This window comes from Lissotriton vulgaris, chromosome 2_1 (assembly GCF_964263255.1).
Source record: "Lissotriton vulgaris chromosome 2_1, aLisVul1.2, whole genome shotgun sequence".
NCBI classification, from domain to species: domain Eukaryota; kingdom Metazoa; phylum Chordata; class Amphibia; order Caudata; family Salamandridae; genus Lissotriton; species Lissotriton vulgaris.
In genome coordinates, this window is record NC_141687.1 from 856,195,757 (window position 1) to 856,221,787 (window position 26,031).

A 26,031-nucleotide genomic window follows, 5' to 3' on the forward strand; every position below is an offset into this window, starting at 1 on the left:
TCACAGAACGCTGTGTGTGCATGTTGCCCTTGGTGAATATTTAGTAGACTGGCAGAGTGGATCAGCATGGCACTGTGCATGAACAGTACCTGGCAATGCACCCACCAAAGTTTTATGCCGTAGCAGCATTGTGTACCCCAGACGGCTCTGCCCTTGTGTGGTTTACCTTTTGGGCCTTCTTACCATCTCTGCGAGTGGCAGTTGGTGGTTAGAAACATGGAGAAAGAATTTGCCCAGTTCCAACTTAAAGACACAGACACATTTTAAAGGCTCATTTAAAATGCATTTTGGTTATGCAGCCTCTGGACCTTCCTGTCCCTCAACCTGAACTAATGTTGTAATCAGCTGATGACCACCCTGTCTTCTTTACAAAATACTTTATTGTATTAATCGTTTGATTACAATCAAAGTGAAAATGCAAACATTGCGATAAGATAATTTCCATGATTAACCATCATATAAAAAACATACATAATTCATAATACCATATATACATCCATATATTAAAAGCTGTCTAAGCAGTTAATGTTTTATAGGCATGTTCTAAAAACTGAACCGTCCTTATAATTGCACTGTCCTCTTTGAGCCTGAAACAATAGCGTACAGCACCTGCAGTTGTTCCTATTTTAGCATTATTAAACAAAGGGCTTGTAGAAGATCTAAATTCCACTGCTTTGTCATTAGCGTATTACATATTAGGTTTTTCCGCACATCCCTGGTCATTCGCCCATTGTCCTGTATATCAGGCAAATCGTAAGATCCTATTTACATCATTATACTACATAGTTGCAAATCTCTGACTTTTTTACTCCGGAGTTCTTCAAATATTAGATATTTCAGTGTGCATGAATCAGCCTTAGCACAATCAATTATATAGTTAACACAACTTCTCTTATGCAACATATCCAGCGATTTTAGACCAAATTCCAATCTTATCGTACAATGCGGAGTTGCCTGTCTTAAATGAAGTACGGTGCGTAAACATTTCATAAAACATTTCTCAAGTTCAAGGATGACTGGAGATGCATATAGTAAATAGGGATCATTTTCATTTGTAGTATTTTAAGTGTTGGAATAATTGCATTTCCTCTGAACATTTTCATGAATCTCAAGATTGATTTAGTAATAGCTACTGGTTTTGCATTCTTACTAACCTTATGTCTTCTGCTCCCTTATGCCAAATTCAAACTGGCAACTGCATTAATGCACTTTCTGCTGAGACGCAGTCCAGATGTTTTGCCTCTTTTGAATATCTGCCTGAAGAAGGGTTTCTAAAGCTCAAGCTGATGCCAGAGACAAGAGTTCACATTTTACAAAGGCAAGGGACCCACCAAGTTTGAGTGGCAATGACATCTGTGTAAATACAGTAACGCAGCACCATTCCACACCCCAACATCAAAGCAATGAAGTAGCTTGAGACCACTAAACGTGGTTATGCAAATTAAACATTCCCGGGCTGCATTTATTTTCCAAAAGACACAGAAGTATAATTTTTTGATATTGACACACCTCAAAATAGTTATATCATGTGCATTGAACATCCATATCAATACAATGAAAGACATAACATTTTCAGTCTGAAATCTCTCAAACTTATAGTTAACCACTGGGCTGTCTCATCAAGTGCCATCCACATAAAAATGTGATTTGGTCTCCCCAGATTTCCACTAGGGCCCCTTCTTAGTACTTGGCAAAGTGAATTCATCTGCTTCCTCTTACCAGGGGAGCTCCCTCAGCCAACCAGTAGGTTAGACCCTAAACAATACCAGGACAACCCAAAATTGGAACCTTCTGGCACCCTTTGGAAGATGGACCTGGGTAAGTCATCCACATCCTGGTCCCCTATCCCTAGTAGCATCTCCAGAATCACCACCAGGTCCTGTTAAAGAAGCACCCATAGATAGTCAAAATATACTGGTTGTAGCACCCGAACCTCCTGCAGGCCGCTGCTTCACTACCCCTCTTACAGTGCATACGTCCTAAAAAAAGAAGTGGGGGACTGACCAAATTAGGCAGACTGACCAAGTTAGGCAAGGTGCAAGTGACATCATGGCGCATAACATCACGGTGCATGACATTAGAGGTAATGACATCACAGGAAGTGGCATCACAACCCATGACCTCACAGGAAGTGATATCACATTAAGTGACATCAGATCTTAACACCTCACCCATATGTTTAGCAGGTCTAGCATGAGTACATTAAAGTGCAGTACGAACTTTAACAAATTTCATTTTGCTTCAGGGTTGTGCCAAAAACCCAGACGCAAAATCTGGACCTCAACCTATGCATTCATTTTTTTACAACTCTGCCACAAAGAAATTGGCACCAAAAAGAAATGTGGCAGTAAATCTTTGTTGCTTGATTGGTTGCAAAGTCTGCATTTAGAATACCCTTTGTGGTTAAGACACCTGCTGAAGAGATCTTTGTGTTAGAGGTGGGCGAGCCACTGAAAGCTCGAGTTAGGCTCGATTCTGAAGCTTGACTCTGGCTCAGCTCGAAGTCCTGTTGAAACCGCGAAATAAAACATAATAGTGGTATTTAAATTGTTATTTATGTAAATAGTGGGACAGACCAACGCACTGGACATTCTTACAGTGCATTCATGTGTCTTATATACAAAAAGTGAACAAAGTCAAAACCACGCCTCTTAAGCCATTTCAAAAAAGGATTGCAGGGCTAAGAAACCCTTTGCATGTTATTAAAAATGATAGAAAATACACCTGCTAAAAAAAGGTACTCATGATCTGGACCAGGATCTCTGTTCCACCCTCATAGGTACAATGCAGAGGCATCACTTCATTGCTGAATATGTCATTATTAACCCCTTGCATGCTGATGACGGCCGGGAGCCGTCATGGCACACGGTGCTCGTGTGCTGATGACGGCTCCCGGCCGTCATGACCACACGCGCGATCGGAATGTGCCGCGCAGGCGCAGAATCGCGGCCGCATGCAAGGGGTTAATGTTATATACCATGTTACACTGTAATCCATAGTAATGCCCATAGACAAATTTGAGCCTTAAACAAGAGATAACATAATCAGGGTGCAACCCCTGTATAATAACTATATACCACAATAATTTGGATTCGTTCTTCTCACTAGACAGCATGGGGAACACAGCATAAAACCAATGGACAAATATAAAAAAAAAGCATGCAAGTGTTCAGGAGGATTTGTGAAGGTGACTTTTGGTGCATTTTCAACTCCAACTTTAAAAAGAAATGTTTTTACATCAACTATGGAAGAAGATGGGGTGTAGTGACTAAGTCGACCTGGTTTTAAATTCACAGTGGCACTGGAAATTGTGCCGTTCTGGGCAAATCACTTAATGTGTTATAATAGTGTAATTGTGTCTAACTGGATAATTCAAAGATTTAAACCCTCACTTGATATACGCAGTCTCATTCCACCAAATGTACTATGCTCCGATACCCCACAGCTAAGTCTTGGCTAAATCTAAATAAATATACTCACATGCGTGTTTTACACTGTTTAGTTATCCTGCTTATTGCACCTATAAACACCCCTTCCTTTTGAGCTCTTTGTGAGCCTCCTCACTTTATGACCTTCCGATACTAGCCCCATATAATTTTGTTTATCTCAGTACACATTCCATACCTTTAATATGATTCCCAAAAGTTTAGGCCTCGGTGTCTGTGGGAGCACTTTTTTGTGTTTATTAGGAGATCTGCCATACACATCATCTTGTTCCATGGAAAGTTTTGTTTATGTGCCTTACGTTGCTTTTAGTATGAAAAGACACCTTACAATGAGGCATTAGTGCTTTCTTTTCTATGTGTTAGATATGCACTCAGGCTCAAGACTCTCTGTACCAAACATCTTGCTGACATCCGATGCCTGCAGGTCTGGCGAAACTCTCCAAAGGCCAGCATTGCTTAGTGTCTGAGTGGAAATTATTGGCAAAGCAAAGAGATCTGGAATTAAAGTGCTGAAGCATGGAAATGAAGAAATGCAATACATGTTGGCAATGTGTGCTCTCATACTGGCTCTGAGGACATCTCTGCATTGCATGAAGCAATAGCCACCGTCGCTGTGGCTTGAAGTACTAGAGTCTCCCCGCCCCCAAAGTTTGGGTCTAGTTGTACCCCTGGCCACAGCGGTGTCTAAACCATACATGAGTGAACCCATATAAAGATATCAGTTAGGGAAGCCTTAAGACGTGCAGGCAGTACAGGTTTTTGTCAGAATCTGGTACAGGCCTGCAGGGATGCACTCCTCTAAGGGTTGTGGCCTGCAAGGGTCTGCACTGACTGTTGGCCCACAAGTGAGGCTTTCTTAAGCTCTCTGGACAGCTCAAGCGGACAAGCCTTCTGGTACAGATGGGAGCTGGCAGGGTCATGTGACCACACCAGGTCACCGCCTCCTGGTGAATGGAATGACAAATGGTGAATATCACGTACAAGTTCCTCAGTGGCACAACCAGGTCCAGACTGGCCATTCTGGCACCCTGGCATTTTCCCGGTAGTCAGCAGGCTTTCAGAGTAGGATTCACTGCCATGAACCAATCATGCCCCCATGGCTGTTGGAGCGTTGCTTACTTGTGCATTGTGGGGATAGTTTGAATCATTTTTGCGAGGGCTGATTTTGGTTTCCAGTCATGAAACCCAGTCCCTGAGCGCCTTCTCAATAAGACTGAAGTCTTTCCCATGACAGCATTATTCTGGTCTTAATCCAACTCAAATAAACCAAGCGCAGTCCTCGGTTTATAGGAACTAACGTGTGCCAATGTTCATAATTGGCACCAGAATACTCCACCGGGCCCTCATTTGCCACTCTTCTGTGTGCCCCTTCTTAAAGCTTGGAATCATGCAGACTTTTCCCTCACAACAAACATATTTTGCACTTGTGTTTGATTTGCAACTCTTTGCATTTCTACCTTTCTCCGCAAATGCGTTCCTGCTTGAGACTCTAAACCGTATCAATATTGAATCTCACACCCATGACGTTACACACATACCTCAGCCGACTTCTACCATACACAATTGTTGTAGAAGGGGAGGCATGTTTTCTTCGGGTTTCATGCTGTGTAGCTGGGAAACTAAGTCCTGTGACCTCTATGAATTCCTCCATGTGTTCCATATAGAAATTGTATGCAAGTTGACACAGTGCACCATGGCAAGGGAGGCCTTTAGGATCATAGCCCCAACCCCACTGAACATCAGTGGACCATTCGCCCCAAACAGACTTCTCAGGAGGCCAGGTCCCTAGCCATATTTCCTCTAATGCAAGCATTATATATGTAACAAGGAAACCAATAAGTGCCTGCACTGCATTGCTGTTGTCTGCAGCTTCTTTTTCAAGCAGGATGCCAGCCACTAAAGTGCCTGTATTAAAAGTAACTTTTTCAAGAAATCCAGTCCCTCGGTTTGTTGTGCCGCAACTTACCATTCCCTCCTCTGGTGGCCAGGGTTTTGGGAATAATCACAATGAGAGATGCAAGACGCTGACTGTCCCCTTGAGTATGCCAAAGGCCTTAGTAGTGGCTATCCTACTTTCGGCTCCCTAAATGGCTAGAGGTGGCTGCTCCCAGAAAAGGAGGACCTCACTGCACAACACTGGAGAACCGCGGGGCTGGCACGGATAAGAGGAAAGGAGGGAATCTCCTTTCTCGCAGCCATGATTCACTGCCATCATGAGCAGTGGCGTAGTGTGGATATTATAGGCCCTGTTGGGAGCATGGAAAATTGACCCTATTTCCACCTAGATGAATATTGAAAGGCAGCCTAGATTGGAGTTCTATGGTGCCTGACTTTTCCTAGATCCTGAAGTTGCAGGGACAACCTAATCATATAGATGATAGCTGTTGTTGTGTTCTCTACTGACCTGGGTAATTGATCTTGGCAAAGTTGGGCTTCAAAGCATCCATGATCCTCTTGGGTCGCTCAGTAAAGCTGTTAAGGCGTAGCTTGTGGGGGGAGGTAGGAAGGTTGAGCAAGGGATAGAATAACACAGTTATTACACACACACACATGCATAATGATATGAATGTTCCATCAGGGTTTATCACTCAAAAATAATTAAACCTTTTAATAGGGATGGGCATAACTCCTGTGATTCTGTGTAGCGTATTCACATGGAGTCCCGCAATATTCGGCTTAATTCTGTGAGAAAAGTAATTCTGCATTTAGCACTATTTCTTAGCGCACAAATGCCTCCATTCACCCAAATTGGGTGCAAGAATGCATTTTGCGCCAAAAAAATAGCGCTAAATGCAACAAAACACGAGGGGTGTGCGCAAGAATAAACTCACACTCTCTGAATGTGCTCTTGGGGTAGCATTTTTACCCCAACTAGCTCCCGACATTTAGTGATGTTTTTTCAGCCCAAAACCGCCCTCACATCCAAAATGGGTGAGATAATGCATTTTGTACTAAGAAATAGTGCTAAATGTGCTTGTGGGGTAGAATTCTCCCCTAACTTACTCTCAGCATTAAGTGCGTTTTGCTTAGTGGAAAATGCACCCTTGTGCCTAAAATGGATATGAGGATGTATTTTGTACAAGAAATAGCTCTAAATGCTGTAGAACACGAATAGCAAGTGCAAGTGACAACTTGCACTCGCTAAATGTTCTATTCCGGTAGGAATTCCCACCCCCCCTATTTACTCAAAAGTTACGTAAACAAGGGTAATCGCATATTTATTGGTAATTCCGCATCAACGCAGAATTACTGAAATTACTCGGATTACTCTAGGTTAATTGAAATTACACCCAGGCCTACCTTTTATAATATAATAAACAGTGAAGTAGAACCTGGGATTTGCAAAACATTACGCATAACCAATGGAGAGACATTTCAGAAATATACTTTAGTTTCATGGTTGTTTAGTTCCATGCCTCGAAGGCCCTTCCAGGTTGCTGTTGAGGTTTTTTTTATATATCAGTGGGAAGCCTATCATAGGAAATAATGTATTAATATTATCCTATGAGAATTCAGCACCGAGGATAGCATGTCCCGTGTGCTGAAAATGTTTAATATTCAAGTCTAGGAGGTTTTGGGTGCTATAAGATATTAATTGGCATTGTCTAAAAAAAAAAAGCTAATATCATATTCAAGCTCAATTGTGTGGCTCTGAAGAATTTAGGCTGGGTGGGGACATACCTGTCTTTTATCGGGACTAAGAGATTGTGTCGATTATGGCTTACCGCTTCGGGTCAATGGTCCTGCACCCAGTGGTAGTCACTTGATCGATAAACTACTGGTGGCCGGTTAGTACCGCTTAGAAGGTGGAGTGGGTACCAACACACACAAATGCACACTCACACTAATGCATTTGCATACGTATATGCGCACACACACCCATTCACAACACTCACTCACAAATACACATACATTCATGCATGCACGCATCAAATAGTTAATTAAAACACAATGCTTACCAGCTGCAGGTACAGGGGTTGTGGGGGGACCCCAGAGGTGTCAGGAAGAGCCCCTACCTCATCACCGAGAAAGATGTGTCGGAGAGACTGCTCACGCCATTCTGTGATGAGGTGTCAGTGTGTTAGACACTCAGCCCTGGGCATTTCAGGGCTTCACACTGAAGCGCCCAGATATGAGGCTATCACGGATGCTCCCCCTCGTCACGACGTGGTGGGCCTCGAGGTCCTTTGCCAAGCTGAAGAGGTCACGCTGTGACATTCTCAGCCCAGCAAAGTTCAGCTCAAATAGCCAGAAGCCTGCGTAATTTGGTGCATGTCTAGTTCCTGCCTGCCTGCCTGACCTAAAAATAAAGAGTGTCCGTCAGGCTGACCTTTGCTCAGCCTGACAGACACTCTTTATGTCCAAAAGGTGCGGGCGTGGCCCCTCTGCACTTATGGATGGACCACTGCTGCAGTATAAATGGCCACTACCCCCGCCCCTCCCCCGCCCCACAACACTCCCACAGCGAACCACCAGTGGACACCAGGCATGCAAAGCCAAATGTAATTGGAATGGGGCTTAGCTCCCAAACCAGAGGAAGCTAAATCTGATTCAAAAGAAACAAAGAAACAAAGAAAGGAGTTTCTAAATCTTGTACACCGATACCAGTAACTATGTGAGTGGTTGATGAGGATTAGCGTGTAAAAGGACAGGTAGAGTCAGCTGTTGTTTAGCCTCAGGAAAATAGATTTTTGGATACCATGGATTTTGATAAAAAGGTCAATCTATTGCATGTCCATCCATACTCTTGTAGTGCCAAAGTAACAGCGATTAGAATTCCACCCATACCACATCCGTGCATCAAACAAATCTCTTCATGGACTTGAACCCAGGAGGGAAGATTGAGGCAGACTTCATTGAAATGCGCTTTGGTGAGAAACTAGTGAGGGATTTATCTATCTATCTATCTATCTATCTATCTATCTATCTATCTATCTATCTATCTATCTATCTATCTATCTATCTGTATCTATCTATCTGTATCTATCTATCTATCTGTATCTATCTATCTGTATCTATCTATCTGTATCTATCTATCTATCTATCTATCTATCTATCTATCTATCTATCTATCTATCTATCTATATGTATCTATCTATAAAATATATCAAAATAGTACATATGTATTTATTATATATATTCGGGATGGTAGTCTGAGTCTTACTGCTGTGCTTTGAATCACCAATATTCTAGTGGGGATGCTGCCCTAGATTGTCCTGCAATGTGTGGAACAGGAGGCGTTTGAAGACTTTCCTGAAAATCTTGAGGATGTAGAAACAGGAGGGGATGACTAAGTAGATTTGGCTGGCAATCAAACGAAGGTTGTCTATCAGTATTTCTATGTTTCTAAATTGGTGCCTGGAAGGTTGGCTAGCATCCAGGAAGCATTCCTCCTGACCGCATGGACAGAGTCTTACTCAAATGCTCATGTATCCCAGTCAGTCATGTGTTAAGGAGGCCCATCAGAGAGTAATTATAGCCACCTAATATCAGAGATGCACACTTGAGTCTGTAAACCCCAATGAAAATCATGGTCTCTATCTGTCTGTCTACCACCCTGATGCCAAACTCAAATATGCGAAAACCTTCAAAGCAGCGCCCCCCCCCCCCCCCCCCCCACCACAACCCCCCCACAATAGAAGCTCCAGAACCTAACTAGCTGAAAGGAAATACATTTCAGACCTTTGGAGCTTGACATCACATGTCCGGATGGAGCTCTAGCCTCTGCCTCTCTCCGCCCTCTCCCCATTCAGAGTGGCTAATGCAAAATTATAGGACTCCCCTGCAGAATATGATGAGGACCCCGGTGTCTCCCCGATCCCACTGATATTCATTGGTGTTGCCCCCCTCCCACCACCCCCCTCCACCCCTATACACTGCAGAGGCCTGCACGTTACTTTCTCAAGTGTTTAACTATTTCTTATTCTGTGCCATTGCACGCAGTATGCAAGGCATGCAGTGACATGGTGGTTTAGAGGGAGAGGGGGCCCCCTCCAAAACAAGAAATGCTGGGGGGGGGGGGGGGGGGGCTCGTTAAGCCCCTGCCCTTTCAGCCCACAGACGTCATTTGAGGATATGAGCAAGTGTTAGGCGCCCGGAGGAGCCTGTCGCTTTACGATTAATTACACAGGGGACAAGGAGCCGGGCCCTTGGACACAGCACGTGTATTTTCCCGCCATGACGAAGGATGAGTCTATTAGCGCCTCCTGGAGAGGGCTGTCAGCTGGTGAGATTATTTCGGGCCCTCTGGTGACCTGCTCCGGTGGAGGAGGGGGGGGGGGAGGGGGGGGGGGGACGGTATTCCTCAATGGTTACCGCGGGCGGAGTGCGGGGCTCACTGCTCACTGTAATTAGCATCTCGAAACACAGCAGCAGCAACAGCCAGCAGGCCACGGGTGGAAGGGTAGGAACTATGCGCATGTTCACTTTTGTTCATGTTTGCTTTTATCTTCTTCAAATATTTCGAGGCAACCGAACCCCCAATGTGAGACGAGCGTTTTGCAGATAACAAAGAGAAATACACGGAGCGCACGGGTACTGGTCTGGTGGCTTAATGAACTAATGAGCCCCCTGTAGAGGCCTGTGTTTGACCTCATGGTCGCAGGTTCAAATCCCAGTGGGTCCACGGTCCTTCTGATGTCGATAAAATCAGCACCATTGAGTTGGCTAACAATAAACATGTTAATAATAAGCGTCAAGATACCCACCGGTGAAAGTGCGCTTTACAAATACATTTTATGTTATGGAACAGTAAACCACAGGAAGGTGCACTATGCAGTCACAGTAAGATCACACAAAAAGCGAGATTTAAAGGATTATTATGTTAGTTTATGAGCAAGCATTATATATAGCTGGCCAAGATCCACTCCCCCAGGCCCAAAGCACACAGAATCCGCCCATGATCAGAAGGCCAGGCCCTTCACTCAGGCCCCTTGCGCCCGAAGTTCACGAGGAGTGGGGTTTTGCTGTGCCAAGCAGGCGCCAGATACAGGTTGTAGCCTTACGCCAGGGGCGGCTCCTCCACTGTGGAGAAGTGTGGCTCACTGGTTAGAGCAGGCAGACCCTGAAGCAGAGGTCAGACCCGGGACCAGGGTTCAATTCCCGACGCGGCAGGGTCTTGAGCTCAAATGTCCATGGACTCGATAATTCTCGCTTCGGTGCCTGACCTAATCATGGGTTCACACTCTGCAACTCTGGGCATTAAGCTTGCTTAATCTCCACAACGGCCCCCCCCTTTCACCTTGGGGATGCCCTGTAGGGGCTATCTCACAGGGAAAAGCCAGGATGGGTTCCCAAGGCAAGCGCGGAGATGCCCCTTCGGGGGTCGATTCAGGCGCTATATAAGAAACATAATAATAATAATAGGGAGGAGGAGCATCTCCCCACTGCTTTCTCTCAGTGCGAAAAAGCCAAAACATAAAATGGTAATTGCTTTTGGTAATTACAATTTATATTTCTTTGCACATTGCGTGCAGGCTGGTGGGCGGAGCTGTCAGGGCAGGAGTTGTTTGCCCTCTTCTGAGTGACCAAATACTGTTTGGGTGGCTAAAGTCATGCGCACTCTGCACTTCACCATGCAGGCAGCATTGCAGCCTACATGGAGAACATATTTACAACAAGGGGTGGTGAGGGACAGAGTCTCTGAATTAAGCAGAAAGCTCTCACCCAGTCAAGAGATCAGGGCTAGATCCAACACCGTTTTTTAGCTCACTGCACCATCCCAGTTTCAGAACCTAGCTGTATGCAAATTAGTCTGTTCCTGTCCCAGTGCATGATGGGAACAGGGCAAACCAAACTACAAAAGCCAATTCTTACACTGGGAAGGAAACAAGCTCCCGGGGACCGGTTTCTGGCATTACAGCCGTCTTCGGCCCGGTTTGCTTGAATCCTGATGGTGCAATGAGCAAGGGTCTCACATCTGAGAATACCCTTCCACGCTTAGGGTGGACAAAAATATTTACAACAAGGGGTGGTGAGGGACAGAGTCTCTGAATTAAGCAGAAAGCTCTCACCCAGTCAAGAGATCAGGGCTAGATCCAACACCGTTTTTTAGCTCACTGCACCATCCCAGTTTCAGAACCTGGCTGTATGCAAATTAGTCTGTTCCTGTCCCAGTGCATGATGGGAACAGGGCAAACCAAACTACAAAAGCCAATTCTTACACTGGGAACTATAGGTGTGGCAGGGTATACTCAGACATGAGTCCCTTTCTCACTGCACCATCAGGATTCAAGCAAGCCGGGCCGAAGAAGGCTGAAATGCCAGAAACCGGTCCCCGGTAGCTTGTCTCCTTTCTGGTGAAGAATTGGCTTGGTAGTTTAGTCTGCCCTGTTCCCATGATGCACTGGGCCAGGGACAGACTGATTTGCATATAGCCAGGTTCTGAACTGGGATGGTGCAGTGAGATAAATAACGGTGATGGATCAAGCCCTGATCTTTGGACTGGGTAAGAGTGGTCTGCTTAATTCAGACACTCTGTTCATCACCAGCCCTTTTTTGAATCGTTTTTGGCCACTATAGGTGTGGCAGGGTATACTCAGACATGAGTCCCTTTCTCACTGCACCATCAGGATTCAAGCAAGCCGGGCCGAAGAAGGCTGAAATGCCAGAAACCGGTCCCCGGTAGCTTGTCTCCTTTCTGGTGAAGAATTGGCTTGGTAGTTTAGTCTGCCCTGTTCCCATGATGCACTGGGCCAGGGACAGACTGATTTGCATATAGCCAGGTTCTGAACTGGGATGGTGCAGTGAGATAAATAACGGTGATGGATCAAGCCCTGATCTTTGGACTGGGTAAGAGTGGTCTGCTTAATTCAGACACTCTGTTCATCACCAGCCCTTTTTTGAATCGTTTTTGGCCACTATAGGTGTGGCAGGGTATACTCAGACATGAGTCCCTTTCTCACTGCACCATCAGGATTCAAGCAAGCCGGGCCGAAGAAGGCTGAAATGCCAGAAACCGGTCCCCGGTAGCTTGTCTCCTTTCTGGTGAAGAATTGGCTTGGTAGTTTAGTCTGCCCTGTTCCCATGATGCAATGGGCCAGGGACAGACTGATTTGCATATAGCCAGGTTCTGAACTGGGATGGTGCAGTGAGATAAATAACGGTGATGGATCAAGCCCTGATCTTTGGACTGGGTAAGAGTGGTCTGCTTAATTCAGACACTCTGTTCATCACCAGCCCTTTTTTGAATCGTTTTTGGCCACTATAGGTGTAGTAGGGTATACTCAGACATGAGTCCCTTTCTCACTGCACCATCAGGATTCAAGCAAGCCGGGCCGAAGAAGGCTGAAATGCCAGAAACCGGTCCCCGATAGCTTGTCTCCTTTCTGGTGAAGAATTGGCTTGGTAGTTTAGTCTGCCCTGTTCCCATGATGCACTGGGCCAGGGACAGACTGATTTGCATATAGCCAGGTTCTGAACTGGGATGGTGCAGTGAGATAAATAACGGTGATGGATCAAGCCCTGATCTTTGGACTGGGTAAGAGTGGTCTGCTTAATTCAGACACTCTGTTCATCACCAGCCCTTTTTTGAATCGTTTTTGGCCACTATAGGTGTGGCAGGGTATACTCAGACATGAGTCCCTTTCTCACTGCACCATCAGGATTCAAGCAAGCCGGGCCGAAGAAGGCTGAAATGCCAGAAACCGGTCCCCGGTAGCTTGTCTCCTTTCTGGTGAAGAATTGGCTTGGTAGTTTAGTCTGCCCTGTTCCCATGATGCACTGGGCCAGGGACAGACTGATTTGCATATAGCCAGGTTCTGAACTGGGATGGTGCAGTGAGATAAATAACGGTGATGGATCAAGCCCTGATCTTTGGACTGGGTAAGAGTGGTCTGCTTAATTCAGACACTCTGTTCATCACCAGCCCTTTTTGAATCGTTTTTGGCCACTATAGGTGTGGCAGGGTATACTCAGACCTGAGTCCCTTTCTCACTGCACCATCAGGATTCAAGCAAGCCGGGCCGAAGAAGGCTGAAATGCCAGAAACCGGTCCTCGGTAGCTTGTATCCTTTCTGGTGAAGAATTGGCTTGGTAGTTTAGTCTGCCCTGTTCCCATGATGCACTGGGCCAGGGGCAGACTGATTTGCATATAGCCAGGTTCTGAACTGGGATGGTGCAGTGAGCAAAATAACGGTGATGGATCAAGCCCTGATCTTTGGACTGGGTAAGAGTGGTCTGCTTAATTCAGACACTCTGTTCATCACCAGCCCCTTTTTCGAATCGTTTTTGGCCACTATAGGTGTGGCAGGGTATACTCAGACATGAGTCCCTTTCTCACTGCACCATCAGGATTCAAGCAAGCCGGGCCGAAGAAGGCTGAAATGCCAGAAACCGGTCCCCGGTAGCTTGTCTCCTTTCTGGTGAAGAATTGGCTTGGTAGTTTAGTCTGCCCTGTTCCCATGATGCACTGGGCCAGGGACAGACTGATTTGCATATAGCCAGGTTCTGAACTGGGATGGTGCAGTGAGATAACTAACGGTGATGGATCAAGCCCTGATCTTTGGACTGGGTAAGAGTGGTCTGCTTAATTCAGACACTCTGTTCATCACCAGCCCTTTTTTGAATCGTTTTTGGCCACTATAGGTGTGGCAGGGTATACTCAGACATGAGTCCCTTTCTCACTGCACCATCAGGATTCAAGCAAGCCGGGCCGAAGAAGGCTGAAATGCCAGGAACCGGTCCCCGGTAGCTTGTCTCCTTTCTGGTGAAGAATTGGCTTGGTAGTTTAGTCTGCCCTGTTCCCATGATGCACTGGGCCAGGGACAGACTGATTTGCATATAGCCAGGTTCTGAACTGGGATGGTGCAGTGAGATAAATAACGGTGATGGATCAAGCCCTGATCTTTGGACTGGGTAAGAGTGGTCTGCTTAATTCAGACACTCTGTTCATCACCAGCCCTTTTTAGGTTTCGCCTAGCGGAAGCTGCGCTCTGCGCAGCTTTTCCGCGCAGGCGAAATCCTGTTGAGAACCGTAGTGTGGCTTTTGTTCGGCCCTCGTCCTTGATTGGCTGGCTCCGTAAACGGAGCCTTGCCATTGGACGAGGGGCCTGTCCGTCAATGCCGGACCAGACACGGGGGCGTTCCCGACATTCTTTGGCTTTTGCCGACGTCACGGGACGCCGGGAACGCCCCCGTGTCTGGTCCGGCCGGCCGTGCTTGCAGCTGTCCTCCCCCACGTTTCCCTCCTCCCTCCCGACGTCCGTGTCCTTTCCCGCCCCCCTCGTCCTCTCCCGCCCGCCCCCCTCGTCAGGTTTCTTCAGCCGGCCGGCCAGCCAATCCTAGCGCGGCCGGCCGGAAGTGCCCGCCCCCCCGCCGCCCAGGGGAAGAAGGAAGACGGCGGCCCACAAGAAGTATGGCGGCCCACGCGGGGCTCCCGTGGCCTGCCTGGAGGGAGCCCCGGAAGAAGCGGAGGACGTTGCCGGGCAGGTGTTGCCGAGTAGGACAGCTGCAGCCCCGCGCCTCCGCCCACGGTGAGTGCTGTGTTGCTTGGGTGTTGCGTGGCTCCGCACGCAGGGTGCACACGGCTGCGGCAGCGGCACGGATCCCCTGAACGGTGTCCCCCGGCCTCATTCACGAGGGTGGCGGTCTCCCGCTTCTGCCCAGCCCCCATCCACTCTCTTGTTTCCCCGGAGCGGAAGAAGCAGCCCGTGGTGCTGACCGGTCAGACCCCCGCCGGATTTCAGGTCCTCTCTCACTCACACGTAGTCCTATTGAGGACTGGGTCCCATTCTACACTTGTCCAATTAATAAAAGTCTAATCGCGTCATGATTTTTTCCAATCAAAATACTACATTACTAGGTTATCGAGCTACATGAAACTCGATCGTACAACCAGCGGTGGACTGCTTTTAGTAAGTTGTATAAGGAACGCAGATGTATAGTTCCTCTATCAAAATTAAACAACACAGTTGCAAAAGGAAGTCAATATTGTGTGTGAATAAAAAAATAATGCACACTCACCTGTCCATTTCACTGCTAGTTGGCCGGGCTACCTTGATTCCAGATGACCCCAGTCCATAGCTCTCCTGACTCCCAGATCCATAGCCCGTGGTATCAATCACCATAGCCGTCACCTCCTCAGCACTGCTCCCATCCTCTCCAGATGGCTGGTTTTCCACTCCAAGCCACTCCTCCATGTTCTCACTCTTGATTCTCATCCCATCAACTACTTGCACATCATCCTCACTCCGCCCACTGCGATCCGCCGCCCCTGTCTCAACATACCACTGTCCTACCCGGTTAATGCGCAATATTGGCTCACGACTTTCTGCGTCCGAACTCTGTTCAATTATTTGAGGGCTGGTGGACTCCTCGGGGGGCTCAGCTCCCGGAGGTCCAGCACTGTGCTGACCTGACCATGCCGGCTGCCACGTGGGGTGCTGTGACGTGGGCTCAAGCTCTGGCTCACTCGGTGAGAATCAGGCAGTCGCTCTGCAGGTTTTGGGTGACTAAGTTCTTGCTCTGTGTCCTCAGTGCTAATTTTGAAGTGGATGCCCTCCAGAATCTGCGTACATTTGTCAATGACATGCTGCATCTGCAGGAAACTGGCAGCAGTCAGATAACTGATGATGTCCGCCAGCTGCAGGCAGATACGGCCCGTGTAACAAAAGGATAGGAGACGTTCAAACACGGTGGGGTTCTTGATGACAGAGAGGGAGACAGCACTCATCTCGTTTAATGACATGTGGTCACGGAAGTAGGGCGAGCTGGCCGCTAACACCACCTTGTGTGCACGGAACGATTGCCCCTGCACATTCACCACAATGTCACACAGACGTCCCTGCATGCGCAGTTGATTTAAGTGGCTCAGAACCGAATTGCTCTATTCGGGAATCTCCAGCTGAATGTTCCCACTCTTCTCCATGGCGACGCCAGACCCACATGCAGCAGCAAAGTTAATATCTTGCATCAAGCAACAGGGTACATAATTCCAGTATTAGCTTTCAAGAATTTATTTTAGATATTTGAAGAGCACATGGTTACCCACTAGCGTGTTCTAGCACTGTATGCAGTAACTTAGGTTTCATTCAATTTTTAAGCAGAAAGTGGGATAACATGTGTAGGGCCCATGATATTTATAGCCAATGACATACACAAAGACTTAGACAGTGATAGCTTAATTGTTGGTTAATTGTTGAGGAAGGTTCAAGAGTAGGTGGACAGAAATCGCACCTGGTAAATTAAAAACTTTACTTTTAATTTCACTTCACAGACCCGTACAACAAATGCACATAGCACGAACCACATATTTGGCCATGTGGGAAACTAGTAGAAAGGCCGGGCTTTTGCAAATGCCCCATATCAACAACCAGCAGATAATGTTTTACTGCCCATGACAATGGAGAAAGCTGCCAAATAAATACTGATGGCCAAAACCCTAAGGTGCGTGGATGACTGTTTTAAGGAAGGTCAATACATTACTAATAAATAATTTATTGACAGAGTCTGATTTACTATATCACACTTTCCTATACTACCGACTATATGCATCAGCCAAGTCTGCATTCTCATCCTTCATCTGTTAGCAACTCACCTTTGTCCCGTTGCAAAGCAAGATTACATCAAACAACTAGAAACACTCAGTGCCCAGGCTATAGTTAATGTTTACTGAGAACTGTGTTGGTGATATGTCCAGTTGCAGAGCAGTTGCACCAAGACTTTACCTCCCCAACTGATTATTACACATTGCTCTACTGCTGCAGATTTCCTTCTGTCCCGTCCCTATTTCATTATTAGTGCATTGCGTGTGATAGAGTTGGTTCTTTTCCATTCTGTTGTGGTGTTTTCCCTGGCCCACAGTTGATGCATGTCTTGCTTGGAAAGGGATATCATGTCCCCTAGTTGAAGTATTGGTGTTCTCTGCTCCATTGTCTTGTTGCTCTAGTGTTTTTGCCTCAAATCAAAATCCTACACTTCTATTCAGTATTATCTGTTGTGTTCTCAATGATTTGTCAGGTCCTTGCTCATTCTCTGACGCAAAGTATGTGCCTCCTGTTCTATGATGGGTGTACCCCGGGACCTTTTGCTTTCTGTGTGTCTGTGTATTGCCTGTACATAAATCCATGTGCTTCTTCTCCCAGTGTAGGCATATCCCCTCTTATATGTGCCATTGTCCATTTGTTCCCTGATCACGTGTAAGTGTATCCCTGTGTCCGGTCCCAATGTTAACTGCATGCCTGTTATCCTAGTCTCCATGTTAGTGTACCTCTGATCCTGGTATCAGTATATCATTGCATCAAGTGTGAGGGCTGTGACAGCTGTGAGGGATGTGAGAACTGTGTGGGCTGTGAGAGCTGTGTGGGCTGTGAGAGCTGTGTGGGCTGTGAGAGCTGTGTGGGCTGTGAGAGTTGTGTGGGCTATGTGCGCTGTGAGAGCTGTGTGGGCTGTGAGGGCTGTGTGGGCTGAGAGAGCTGTTGGCAATGTAAATAACAATGCCATTTATTTATAAGTTAAAAAAAAAAAAAGAAATGTCATGAGCAATGCCAATAACTCTAACTTTTCCAAAGGCGAAACCATTGCATTGTAAATGCTTGTTTAGGTTTCGCCTAGCGGAAGCTGCGCTCTGCGCAGCTTTTCCGCGCAGGCGAAATCCTGTTGAGAAGAGTAGTGTGGCTTTTGTTCGGCCCTCGTCCTTGATTGGCTGGCTCCGTAAACGGAGCCTTGCCATTGGACGAGGGGCCTGTCCGTCAATGCCGGACCAGACACGGGGGCGTTCCCGACATTCTTTGGCTTTTGCCGACGTCACGGGACGCCGGGAACGCCCCCGTGTCTGGTCCTGGCATTGCCGGCACTCGAACGGGAAGGCGGCAATTAGCGGTGTTAAAAGTAGCAGCGCCCGAGAGCCGGCCGGCTCCGGGCGGAGGCTGCCAGCGGGAGCGGCAGGTAATTGGAATGATTCCGAGCACGGACTGCTCACACTTTTCCTCGACGAGAGCTGCAACCGGTTTCGCAACACTGAGTCTTGCTGTTCCTGTGAGAGCCAGGGACTGCGCTGCACAGGCCCGCCGAGTACAGAACAGGGCATCGCGGAACGCATACAGGTAACGAGCGGCAGGAGCACCGTGCACCAGCCGCCGGGAAAACAAACAACGCCATCTTACTGCTTGGAAGTGTGCGAGGCGCCCCCCTCCGTTAAAATGGCGACGGCCGCGGGGGCGCAACTTGTGTTCCATGCCCAATGAGCTTTGTGAATGGGGTATCATCCCGGACAGAGGGAGGTTGTTTACTCCATGTGTAGTGTTTTGGATGTGTTTCTTCCTCACCGCAGCTTACCTAACACGACTTGGCTGTTGAAAAACAAACGACGCCATCTTACTGCTTGGAAGTGTGCGAGGCGCCCCCCTCCGTTAAAATGGCGACGGCCGCGGGGGCGCAACTTGTGTTCCATGCCCAATGAGCTTTGTGAAGAAAGACCCGAGCTTGTGGTTTGTCTGGCAACATTTCATCTCAAACGATGAAACTTAAAAGAACAGATCTACTTTCATAACCAAGCGAACGTGTTAATGTAATCTTCATTCATAGTAAAACCTACACGTGCTCGTACACAACACCCTGAAAAGCAAGACGCCGGTTGCATATTCATGTAGCGGCGGGGATCGCCCTTTTTACGCATCGGCAGAAAGGTCGTGGCAGAGGTCATCCTCCGAGGGTCATTGCGTAGAGGGGGCAGAGGGACCAGCGGGGGCTGCCGGCCGATCAATGGCTGTCACTCACCAGCAGATCTCTGCGGTAGGCAACCTCGGGCGCGCCTGCAACTGGGGCAGCGCCGGCCGAGGGAGCAAGTGGCACAACTGGTAAACGGAAGGGGGGCCCCAGGGGAAGTAATTATGAGACTCAGACAGACGCTGTGGGGAGGGGGTGGGGGGCTTCGGAGGATCCCGTGGCGAGGGCTCAGTGACACGCCTTGAGCACGGAGACTAAACCCCCAGTGCAAATAGATTTAACAAAACACAGAAAACAAAGAACAATGTGAGTTGAAACAAATAGACCTCCGTGGGGCAGGAATACTTTTTTATTACTAGTTCAATAAAGCTTAGCAAATAACCCAAGTTCAATTTTTAAAATATACATTGCAACAGAAGGTGGGCAATCTACATGTAGCTCGCCCATGTCACTAAATATAACTGAGGCACGCCCGATGCCCGCCCAAGGAATGGCCAATGGCCTGGTCCATGCAACATATTTTGTCTGTCCATGCTGATTAATCTATATACAGTGAATCTACATAATGTGACTATGGTGAGAACTTGTCAAGGATCAGAATCAACCTTGAGCATTCAACGAAAAAATCTTCAAGAAGGGAAGATGCGCTAGAGATGCCCGATGAGACAGATCTAGCAGATGTGGAGTGTGAACGTTCTATGACGTAAAAAAAACAAATGTGATGATGAGCAGGTCAAGTTTTTGCTTTACGTTGTTAGAAGGCAGAACAATGGGATACGCGGCGAGCCGGGTATTTTTAGGGACGTCACGCCGTTCGTGGCAGGTGACATGCGCCGAGATGTAATCTGCTGCAAGGGTTGGAGCCCTTTTGTGTTTATTTAGCAATGCGCAGCGATGACGTCATTGTTACACGCGTCACTATATCTGAGGTGACCTAGGGAATACGAGCACTTGTACAGGACTCGGTGTACTGTTGTGTCATTAGAGGACACCGTGTACCTTTAAGTACGGTTATTACTTTGACAAATAAATAGAATAAGTGCTGGGGCCCAACGCATTTTTTTAGTAGTCTGCTGCTGGTGCCGAGGACTGAAAAGATTGCCAACTTGTTTTTTTTCACACCACCTTCCACCTGGCCCCTCGCTTTTGATGGTGTATAATGCCAGGTTAGCCTCTTCCAGGTCTCCGTCTACCAGCTAAAAGTTAAAATAGAGCCCTTTCCTTATCGGGTGACAAATTAATTAAACAAAAAAAAGATTACATATTTTTACACTGGTGTAATACTAGAAGCAGACAGCGATGCAGCAGCATCAGTGGAAACCCTCTAATACTCTTTATCGCATCTTACGCCCACTAATAAGGGCCATGTTCCCAAGAAAACTATTACTGGCTGTTTGACTCGTTGAAAAGACTGAAGGGTCACATCACAGGTCTGAAAAGATTAAACCAGCTTTGTTCCTACCCATTGACTTGATGAGTCTCACTTCTTGCCTAGTGCTACTTTTAGCTGACTTGGGTATCCATGGAAATACAACTTGTATAGGCAACTTCAAGATTGTTTTCGTGCCTCTGTTGCCTGCTTGTGACCCTGTTGCTTGCTTGGGACCCTGTTGCTTGCTTGTGACCCTGTTGCTTGCTTGTGACCCTGTTTTCGTGCCTCTGTTGCCTGCGGGGGGGCTCGCAGCGAGCCCACAGTGTGTGGGGTGGGGCTCGCAGTGTGTGGGGGGCTCTGTGTGGGTGTGTGTGTGGGGGGGCTCTGTGTGGGTGTGTGTGGGGGGCTTTGTGTGGCTGTGTGTGGGGGGGCTCTGTGTGGGTGTGTGTGTGTGGGGGGGGGTTTGTGTGTGTTGGGGGGGCTCTCTGTGGGTGTTGGTGTGTGTCATTTGCAAGAGATAAAGCTAGTGGCATTGTAAATGACAATGCCATTTATTTATGTTAAAAAAAAACATAAATAAAAATAATGTCAAGAGCAATGCCAATCGCTCTAACTTTAACAAAGGCGAAACCATTGCATTGTAAATGCTTGTTTGAATCGTTTTTGGCCACTATAGGTGTGGCAGGGTATACTCAGACATGAGTCCCTTTCTCACTGCACCATCAGGATTCAAGCAAGCCGGCCGAAGAAGGCTGAAATGCCAGAAACCGGTCCCCGGTAGCTTGTCTCCTTTCTGGTGAAGAATTGGCTTGGTAGTTTAGTCTGCCCTGTTCCCATGATGCACTGGGCCAGGGACAGACTGATTTGCATATAGCCAGGTTCTGAACTGGGATGGTGCAGTGAGATAAATAACGGTGATGGATCAAGCCCTGATCTTTGGACTGGGTAAGAGTGGTCTGCTTAATTCAGACACTCTGTTCATCACCAGCCCTTTTTTGAATCGTTTTTGGCCACTATAGGTGTGGCAGGGTATACTCAGACATGAGTCCCTTTCTCACTGCACCATCAGGATTCAAGCAAGCCGGGCCGAAGAAGGCTGAAATGCCAGAAACCGGTCCCCGGTAGCTTGTCTCCTTTCTGGTGAAGAATTGGCTTGGTAGTTTAGTCTGCCCTGTTCCCATGATGCACTGGGCCAGGGACAGACTGATTTGCATATAGCCAGGTTCTGAACTGGGATGGTGCAGTGAGATAAATAACGGTGATGGATCAAGCCCTGATCTTTGGACTGGGTAAGAGTGGTCTGCTTAATTCAGACACTCTGTTCATCACCAGCCCTTTTTTGAATCGTACATGGAGAACATGCCATCCCCTAAAGCCCCTGGCTGGGTGGCGTCCCGACCAATCACAACGCTCTACTGGAGAATTGTGATTGGCTTAGGGGAGGGGAGGGAGGCCGCCTGCTTCCTATTCCTGTTGGAGGCAGGAGAGCAGGAGCAGTTAAGACGCGGGACTAGGTCCGGCGGAAAGGTAGGTTTACATTTTTTAAATATATTATTGACCCACTCTCCCTGCATGACCCCACGCCCTCCCCCACCCGCTCCCCCACCCGTGAGCCATGCCAGCCGCTACGGCCTTTGGCCCGTTCTGTGCCAACTCCTCACTCCTCAGTGTTACACAGAGTATACCCCATGGCAATTGCCAGTAGGCTTGGCCATGTCCTCCTAATCCCGTGCCCCACAACAATGGGTTTTAGTCGTGCCCAGCAAGCTCTGGATACAGGTTGTGCCCTTTGGTTACATTCAGTGTCTGCTCCTTGTTCCCTAGTGTTCCACAGAGTATACTATATCCCTTGGCGATTGCCAGCAGGGTTGGCCATGTCCTCCTAACCCCCTACCCGCTCTGCAGACAGGATTTAGTATGTACATAGGTTTTTCCCGTTTGTAAGGGCTCCCAAATGTGGCAGATAAGCGAACTAAGGACGTGGAACTGAAGTGATTCGTCCAGGATTACTCAACCTGATCATATTTAAAAAAATAACTGTGATGAGCAGCCAGGTCTGCCCAAACTGCTAACAACATAACTTTATCCAATGTCCCGGAGCAGAGGCTGTTTCCTCTAAGGAGGGACAGATGACAAGCAATACGCATTACAGGCAACACTTTCACATATTTGCCCAAAAATCTGAGACCAACCATAAAAGTAGGGCTGTGTATGCTCATCTGATCTTTTCCCACTGGCAGCAGTATTTTCTAAATATCTTTCTCTTTCTCAAATTAGTAGTGTTACATGCAGATACAGGTGTCTTGGGGAACGGTCCGGCATGGCAATTAAGGAAGGAGAAGTGGGGGATGCGGGTTGGTAGGACAAGCATGTTGCATATTCAGGAGAGAATGACAGGGTCAGTCAGTGAACATTTTTGTAAAGGATATGAGTAAATGCAAGAGAGCGTCATGTTAGAGAGTGAGTAAATAAGAGAATGGATACACGAGCAAACAAGTAGCTGATTGAGGTAGTAACTTTGGCCCAGATTTACTAGTTGGGGTTGAGTCGCTTTTTTGTCGCAGCTCCTGATGCAAAATATATTTGGGGGTTGAAAAGCAATGCAAACGGAGGCCGACTGCATCATGGCACAAGGGTGCTTGTGTTGCTTCTAGGCAGCCACCAGTGCTGCATTTCGGCACTCCCCCTTTAACACAACGCTGCATAGAAACGTCCTGAGCTGCACAAACCTTTAGTCAATTTGGGCCTAAAATTGTAAGTAAATGAGTGGCTAGATGCATGAGTGAAAGAGAAAGTAGATGAATGGCATGTGAGCTGAAAGTCAATGCAAGCTGAAAATCAATGCAAGCTTATAAGTGAGTGGTGGCTTCTCTGCCTTTTCCAAGTGAAATTGTTATTTTAAATTCAGTGGAGTAAGACCCATCCCCAAAACAAAATTAGATCAGCCTACCTGGTTTGTAGTTTGCTCTCTTTAAAATGCCACAAACGCCAGTACTAAGTAGTAGAGGAGTACTAAGGTGCCCTCGTGAAGGAGCAAATCTTTGTATCCAATAAGTACAATTCAAATGTAATTAAATGGTAAACCCATACATTTAAATTAAAAACATTTGTATTCTTTTTATTTAAAAAAGTGCCTAGACGGGAGTGGGAAAAACATATTATCAGCAGTGTGAAATCTTCAGAAATCAATTATTTTCCAATTGTTGGTGGGACATTGCCTTATCATTGGTTCTGGGGCCCTTTGGGTTCATCTGGCCAAGCGGGGACTATGAGGACAAGTGCCTAATGTGTCCAGCAACCTGGAGCTTTAAATAGCCGATTGATCACTGGCACACTGCAAAACTTTCCACCAAGTTAAACAGAAACATATAGATTTCTTCTTACAAAGTTTCAGTGAGTGTTTCCAAATGGGGTGCAAAAGGCGTTGATTGATAAGGGGTTGCCTAAAGCCCAACACAGACAGGCTGGATTGCTATCGAGCCATGCAGCAATCAGTATGTGGAAGAGCTATAATTACCTTTTACACTGGAACTGCTGCTGGAGTAGCACGGAACACACATGTACCTGCTGTTTACTGGCTGCAACTCAAGAATCAACGTTTGGAAGTGAATGGACAATAAAACTGAGCCTTATTCACAAAGATACATTTGATCGTAAACACAAGTTTACAATTAAATGTATCTGTTGTATGTCTGCCTGGAATTCCCAAAGTACTCCTGGCAGGCATAAATCTCTTTACAAGTGTGTATTTCCACACCATGAATGTTGGCCTAATTTGTGTAGAGCTTTTTATGTGTGCGCAAGGAGTTTGAGCTGAGTGCGTTTGTGTTTTAGGAGCCAGTTAAGTTGCTTGAGGTGTGGGGTGATGTGGATACGGTGAGGTACGTTGAGGGTAAGACTTGATACAGCATTTTCAATGGTTTAGAGCCTGTTCAGGAGATGCTTGGTGATTCCTGCATTTAGTGTGTTACTTTAGTCGAGTTTGGTGGTTATCTGGACCTGAGTGACCATTTTCCTAGTATTCTCTGGTAGCCACTTGAAGATTTTTAGCAGCTTCTTCAGGATGTGGAAAAAGGTGGAAGTCACCTTGTTAACTTGGGGTATCATGTTGAGTTTGCTGTCTTTAATGACCGCTAATTTCCTCCCATGGGCAGTGTGGGAAGGTGTAGAGCCAGGGTCTTCTGACCACCAGGTGGAATCCCAAGCAGAGGTTTTCTTTCCGAATATCGCCACTTCGGTTTTGTCTCAGTTGAGTTTGAAGCAGTTGGATCTCATTCAGGATGCTACAGTGGTTATGCAGGTGGCAAAGTTGTTTTTTGTTGCTGGGGTCTTGTCTAACAGAGAGAGTATCAATTAGGTGTCATCTGCATGGGAAAGTATATTGATACCGTGGGATCTGATGAGGTTGGCCAGTGGGGTCATGTAGATATTAAATAAGGTTGACTGGGAGATGATCCATGGGGGATTCTACAAATGAGGTTCTTGGCTTCTGACATGCTGATTTTTTGTGTTCTTCGTTTGAGGAAGGAGCAGATCCAGGTGGGTCCTTCTATGCCTCTTTCATGTAGTCTTCTGATCAGGGTGGAGTGGGAGATCGTGTCGAAGGCTGCTGAGAGGTTGAGCAGGATGACGGCCGCTGTTTTATCTTGGTCGAGGAACATCCTGATGTCATCTTTTACTGCAATGAGGACAGTCTCTGTGCTGTGATTGGGTTGGAAACCTGATTGCATGGTTTGTAGGAGTTGGTTTGTGTCTGGGTAGTGGGCGAGTTGCTTGTTTATGCTTTCTCTATGACCTTGCCAGCGTAGAGTTGTAGGGAAGTCGGACGGTAGCTTGATAGCTGGGTGAGCACTCTCTAAGGTTTTATTAGAAGTGTGTTGACCGCTGCATCTTTCCAGGCCTCCTGGAACATTGCTGTGGTGATAGAGGTGTTCAGGATGCGGGTGAGTACTTCACCAAGTGGGGAGGCGCTCATTTTGTTGATGTGATGGGGCAGGGATCAGTCAGTCCTCAGGGGTGGATGGTCCCATGATGTTGGCTGTTTCTTGTGTGGTGATTGTTTCCTAGGTAGTTAGGGTGAATGTTGCTGAGATTCTCAGCTTGAAATGTGGGTACTCCATGAAGGGGGTCCCAATCTCTGAAGTTGCACAGCAGTTGACATTTCCTTTGCAGATTGTCGCAATTCCTCCTCCTATTTTGTGTTGGCAGTCCTATTGTGCAATCTTGTATCCTGCCAGGATGGCTGTGGCCATGCAGAGTAATTGTCACTCGTACATCCCACTAGAGGGCTAGGAAGTGTGCATTCTAAGGCATAGTTTGCCTAGTAGGTGTGAGAATGACCACAAATGTGGATGTTTGTGATCACTCCCAAACTCCTTCCCTTCCAGTTTAGCAATAGGCAGAGATTTACTCCAGCGCAGGCTGGCATAAAAGGGAAACAGATTACCACACATCTGGAGGAAGTGAAGGGGAAGGGCTTGTTCCATGGGGAAAATGTATGTGTTTGCACAGAAGGCTCCAATTTCCGCTGTGTGAACTTCTCCACTATAG

The 26,031-nt window shown here is 47.0% G+C and overlaps 1 protein-coding gene and 1 pseudogene across 2 annotated transcripts in view; one reads left to right on the forward strand and one right to left on the reverse strand.

Annotated features, from left to right (window-relative positions):
• Nucleotides 1-26,031, forward strand: part of RAMP1 (receptor activity modifying protein 1) — a 567,344-nt gene that overhangs the window by 292,210 nt on the left and 249,103 nt on the right. The window lies entirely within an intron of this gene.
• Nucleotides 15,404-16,317, reverse strand: LOC147731297 (zinc finger and BTB domain-containing protein 37 pseudogene; annotated as a pseudogene).